The following is a 6359-nucleotide window of genomic DNA, read 5'->3' as shown; positions in this document are numbered from 1 at the left end:
GGAACTTTATCTTTCGGTCACGTTGATTCTCCACCTCATTCTGAAATTCCTTGAACTTTTCAAAGGTCTCAGACTTGTGTTTCATTAAGTAGATATACCCATATCTACTTAAGTCGTCAGTGAGAGTGAGAACATAACGATATCCTCCGCGAGCCTCAACGCTCATTGGACCGCACACATCGGTATGTATGATTTCCAACAAGTTGGTTGCTTGCTCCATTGTACCGGAGAACAGAGTCTTGGTCATTTTTCCCATGAGGCATGGTTCGCATGTGTCAAATGATTCATAATCAAGAGACTCCAAAAGTCCATCAGCATGGAGCTTCTTCATGCGTTTGACACCAATGTGACCAAGGCGGCAGTGCCACAAGTATGTGGGACTATCGTTATCAACTTTACATCTTTTGGCATCTACACTATGAACATGTGTAATATTACGCTCGAGATTCATTAAGAATAAACCATTGACCATCGAAGCATGACCATAAAACATATCTCTCATATAAATCGAACAACCATTATTCTCAGACTTAAATGAGTAGCCATCTCGAATTAAACGAGATCCAGATACAATGTTCATGCTCAAACTTGGCACTAAATAACAATTATTAAGGTTCAAAACTAATCCCGTAGGTAAATGTAGAGGCAGCGTGCCGACGGCGATCACATCGACTCTGGAACCATTCCCGACGCGCATCGTCACCTCGTCCTTCGCGAGTCTCCGTTTATTCCGCAGCTCCTGCTGTGAGTTACAAATATGAGCAACAACACCGGTATCAAATACCCAGGAGTTACTACGAGTACTGGTAAGGTACACATCAATTACATGTATATCAAATATACCTTTGGTGTTGCCGGCCTTCTTATCCGCTAAGTATTTGGGGCAGTTCCGCTTCCAGTGACCCTTCCCCTTGCAATAAAAGCACTCAGTCTCAGGCTTGGGGTCCATTCTTTGACTTCTTCCCGGCAACTGGCTTACCGGGCGCGGCAACCTCCTTGCCGTCCTTCTTGAAGTTCTTCTTACCCTTGCCCTTCTTGAACTTAGTGGTCTTATTGACCATCAACACTTGATGTTCTTTCTTGATTTCAACCTCTACTGACTTCAGCATAGAAAATACTTCAGGAATGGTCTTTACCATCCCCTGCATATCACAAAGCTCTTGTAGCTTGGTGGGAGCGACTGGAGGATTCTGTCAATGACCGCCTCATCTGGGAGGTTAATATTTAGCTGGGTCATACGGTTGTGTAACCCAGACATCTTCAGAATGTGTTCACTGACAGAACTGTTTTCCTCCATCTTACAACTGTAGAACTTGTCGGAGACATCATATCTCTCGACCCGGGCGTGAGCTTGGAAAACTAGTTTCAGCTCTTTGAACATCTCATATGCTCCGTGATGCTCAAAACGCTTTTGGAGCCCCGGTTCTAAGCTGTAAAGCATGCCGCACTGAACGAGGGAGTAATCATCAGCACGAGACTGCCAAGCATTCATAATGTCTTGGTTCTCTGGGACGGGAGCGTCACCTAGCGGTCCTTCTAGGACATATTGTTTCCTGGCAGCTATGAGGATGATCCTCAGGTTCCGGACCCAGTCCGTATAGTTGCTTCCATCATCTTTCAGCTTGGTTTTCTCTAGGAACGCGTTGAAGTTCATGTTGACATGAGCGTTGGCCATTTGATCTACAAGACATATTTGCAAAGGTTTTAGACTAAGTTCATGATAATTAAGTTCTTATCAAATTATGAACTCCCACTTAGATTAGACATCCCTCTAGTCATCTAAGTGTTACACGATCCGAGTTGACTAGCCCGTGTCCGATCATCATGTGAGACGGACTAGTCATCATCGGTGAACATTCTCATGTTGATCGTATCTTTCATACGACTCGTGTTCGACCTTTCGGTCTCCGTGTTCCGAGGCCATGTCTGCACATGCTAGGCTCGTCAAGTTAACCCTAAGTGTTTTCGCTGTGTAAAACTGTCTTACACCCGTTGTATGTGAACGTAAGAGTCCATCACACCCGATCATCACGTGGTGCTTAGAAGCGACGAACTGTAGCAACGGTGCACAGTTAGGGGAGAACACTTCTTGAAATTTTGTAAGGGATCACCTTATTTACTACCGTCGTCCTAAGTAAACAAGATGCATAAACATAATAAACATCACATGCAATTATATAGTTGTGACATGATATGGCCAATATCATATAGCTCCATTGATCTCCATCTTCGGGGCTCCATGATCATCTTGTCACCGGCTTGACACCATGATCTCCATCATCATGATCTCCATCATCGTGCCTTCATGAAGTTGTCACGCCAACGACTACTTCTACTTCTATGACTAACACGTTTAGCAATGAAGTAAAGTAAGTTACATGGCGTTCTTCAATGACACGCAGGTCATACAAAAATAAAGACAACTCCTATGGCTCCTGCCGGTTGTCATACTCATCGACATGCAAGTCGTGAATCCTATTACAAAGAACATGATCTCATACATCACAATTCATCATTCATCACAACTTCTGGCCATATCACATCACTTGATCAATCGCTGCAAAAACAAGTTAGACGTCCTCTAATTGTTGTTGCATCTTTTACGTGGCTGCAATTGGGTTCTAGCAAGAACGTTTTCTTACCTACGAATAACCACAACGTGATTTTGTCAACTTCTATTTACCCTTCATAAGGGCCCTTTTCATCGAATCCGCTCCAACTAAAGTGGGAGAGACAGACACCCGCCAGCCACCTTATGCAACTAGTGCATGTTAGTCGGTGGAACCGGTCTCACGTAAGCGTACGTGTAAGGTTGGTCCGGGCCGCTTCATCCCACAATACCGCCGAAGCAAGAAAAGACTAGTAGAGGCAAGTAAGATGACAAGATCCACGCCCACAACAAAATTGTGTTCTACTCGTGCAAAGAGAACTACGCATAGACCTGGCTCATGATGCCACTGTTGGAGAACGTTGCAGAAAATTAAAATTTTTCCTACGGTTTCACCAAGATCCATCTATGAGTTCATCTAAGCAACGAGTCAAGGGAGAGAGTTTGCATCTACATACCACTTGTAGATCACGAGCGGAAGCTTGCCAAGGAGATGGCGATGATGGAGTCGTACTCGAACATGATTCGGATCACCGATGTCCTAGTGCTAAACGGACAGCACCTCCGTGTTCAACACACGTACGGGACGGGAGACGTCTCCTCCGTCTTGATCCAGCAAGGAGGAAGGAGAGGTTGAGGAAGGCAGCTCCAACGGCAGCACGACGGCGTGGTGCAGTTGACGCGGCAGTATTCCGACAGGGCTTCGCCAAGCACGTACGGAGGAGGAGATGTGTTGGGGAGGGGAGGGGCTGCGCCTTGAGTATTGGTGTGTTGCAGCCCTCCCCTCACCCCTCTATATATAGGGGAAAGGGCAAGGGGGGCCGGCCCTCTAGGGAAAACCCTAGGGGGGGCGGCGGCCAAGGGGTGGGGGGCTTGGCCCCCAAGCAAAGGGGGTGCGCCCCCTTTAGGGTTTCCCCCCCCCCCACCCCTAGGCGCATGGGCCCAAGGAGGGGGGCGCGCCAAGCCCACTAGGGGCTGGCTGCTATACCCACGCAGCCCAAGTGGCCCCCCGGGAGGGGTGGCCCCTCCCGGTGGACCCTCGGAACCCTTCCGGTGGTCCCGGTACAATACCGGTATAACCCCGAAACTTTCCGGTGCCCGTTTAACAACTTCCCATATATAAAACTTTACCTTCGAACCATTCCGGAACTCCTCGTGACGTCCGGGATCTCATCCGGGACTCCGAACAACATTCGGTAGTCACATACTAGTCTTCCTAACAACCCTAGCGTCACCGAACCTTAAGTGTGTAGACCCTACGGGCTCGGGAGACATGCAGACATGACCGAGACCAGTCTCGGGCAATAATCAACAGTGGGGTCTGGATACCCATGTTGGCTCCCACACGCTCCTCGATGATTTCATCGGTTGAACCACGATGTCGAGGATTCGATCAAACCCTGTATACAATTCCCTTTGTCAATCGGTACGTTACTTGCCCGAGACTCGATCGTCGGTATCCTAATACCTTGTTCAGTCTCGTTACCGGCAAGTCACTTTACTCGTACCGTAATGCATGATCCCGTGGCCAACACATTGGTCACCTTGAGCTCATTATGATGATGCATTACCGAGTGGGCCTAGAGATACCTCTCCGTCATACGGAGTGACAAATCCCAGTCTCGATCCGCATAAAACAATAGATACTTTCGGAGATACCTGTAGTGCACCTTTATAGTCACCCAGTTACGTTGTGACGTTTGATACACCCAAAGCACCCCTACGGTATCCAGGAGTTACACGCTCTCATGGTCAAAGGAAGAGATACTTGACATTGGCAAAGCTCTAGCAAACGAACTACACGATCTTTGTGCTATGCTTAGGATTGGGTCTTGTCCATCACATCATTCTCCTAATGATGTGATCCCGTTATCAACGACATCCAATGTCCATAGCCAGGAAACCATAACTATCTGTTGATCACAACGAGCTAGTCAACTAGAGGCTCACTAGGGACATATTGTGGTCTATGTATTCACACGTGTATTATGATTTCCGGATAATACAATTATAGCATGAATAAAAGACAATTATCATGAACAATGAAATATAATAATACTTTTATTATTGCCTCTAGGGCATATTTCCAACAGTCATCAACCGCATGAAGGGAGCAAGTATGAATCATTGGCGATGCAACATAAGCAAGCATAGTAATCAAGTCGTGCAAGCTAGTAGTGCGAATATGCAACATACTAGAGGAAATCATGGCAATCATGTCATGTGAGCAAATAATAGGCATAGAAAATGCACATGACATATCGCAAGCACGAACACAAAGCAAGATCATAGTATCATCATAGACATGGGGCACAAAGCAAATATGGCAATAAAAAGTGATATCTCCACCAAGCTTGCAAATACACATACAAGTTGTAGAATCAATCATCGTGTGTAATGCAAAGCATGGGTCACAAATGCATGGCAAAGGCATAGGAATGAGCATATCATTCAAAGTGAACATGGCAAGATGGACATATAATAGGTAATGGACAATAACCCATAGCCAAGTGAGGGTCATGTAGAAGAAATGCATGAAGACTTTGCATGAAGAGAGCGGTGGGAAAGACAATCCATGGGATCCCAAGTCATCATTGCTCTCTAGAGCTCGTTTTGTCAACTCGTGGGATTGCGTGGTTGACAAGTATTCATGGGTACCTACACAAAAGATACACAAACCAAAGAAGTTGTGCGCGTGGTAAATGTACACATCATCCATCATGATGTGTATGTGCATGTGTGAGTTAGCACAAGATAAGCATCGGTCAAAGAAATTTGATGCATGGTATAAGAACATGTCATCCATCATGAAAGAATAGTTATTGTGTATGACACGATGGGGATGCAAATTTAGCATACAAGTATATCAAACATCAATAGCATGTTTATTCATGGGAAGCATATGGTGCACACAAGTATTTGGATCATGCAATGGATGGGATGAATCAAAGTCTCCTAAAATGTATGAGGAAACTATGGGGTCTCCTCATGAGCAATATTGGAAACATCATATGGAGAAAATGGACAACATCCAAAACAATGCATATCTGAAGCTAGGTGGTCATGGCATGGCATATGAGAGAAATGATGCAAAGGGAGCATATCAATATCATCACAAGAAAAACAAATGCCAATAACCATGGGCTTGTCATCTATGCCATAAGTGCAAATTGGGTTAATCTGAATGGCATATGCATAGTCACTATGAAGAGATTGCAAATATGACATGTGGTCGATCTCATGCATAGCATATGACAAGTCAAGCGGATTGGCAAACATGATGTGACCGAGAGAATTAGCACAAGAAATTCTATGTAACATGGCATCACAACTAATAGACTCCACATGGCAATCATCATACTCATCATAAATGGGTAAATCATCACATGGGGAAGTTACACTAGCATGAAGCGTGGAAATAGGGGGATCAACATCATGCAAGCAAACAATGTCATGATAGTCCACTAGCGGGACAAGAGCATCACCTTCACCTATGTTACCTTTGTCATTCCACTCAAGTGGTGTAGGTGAGGTGGTAAAGACCAAATGGTGGTCATCATCATCAACTTGATGGAACCATGTGGGGGGGGGGGGTGCATCATATTCCACCATGGCCATCGTCTTGTCCAAAGGTAGGACGTAGTCGTCGTGAATCGACGCGTGATCATATATGGGACCTAGCACCAAATGAGAAGACACAATAGAGGTAGAGGTCAAGTTGTTAGTGTTGAAAGTGGCCTCACATGACCTA

The sequence above is a fragment of the Triticum aestivum genome, chromosome 4A (genome assembly GCF_018294505.1).
Source record: "Triticum aestivum cultivar Chinese Spring chromosome 4A, IWGSC CS RefSeq v2.1, whole genome shotgun sequence".
Classification (NCBI taxonomy): domain Eukaryota; kingdom Viridiplantae; phylum Streptophyta; class Magnoliopsida; order Poales; family Poaceae; genus Triticum; species Triticum aestivum.
Note: the sequence above shows the minus strand (reverse complement) of the source record.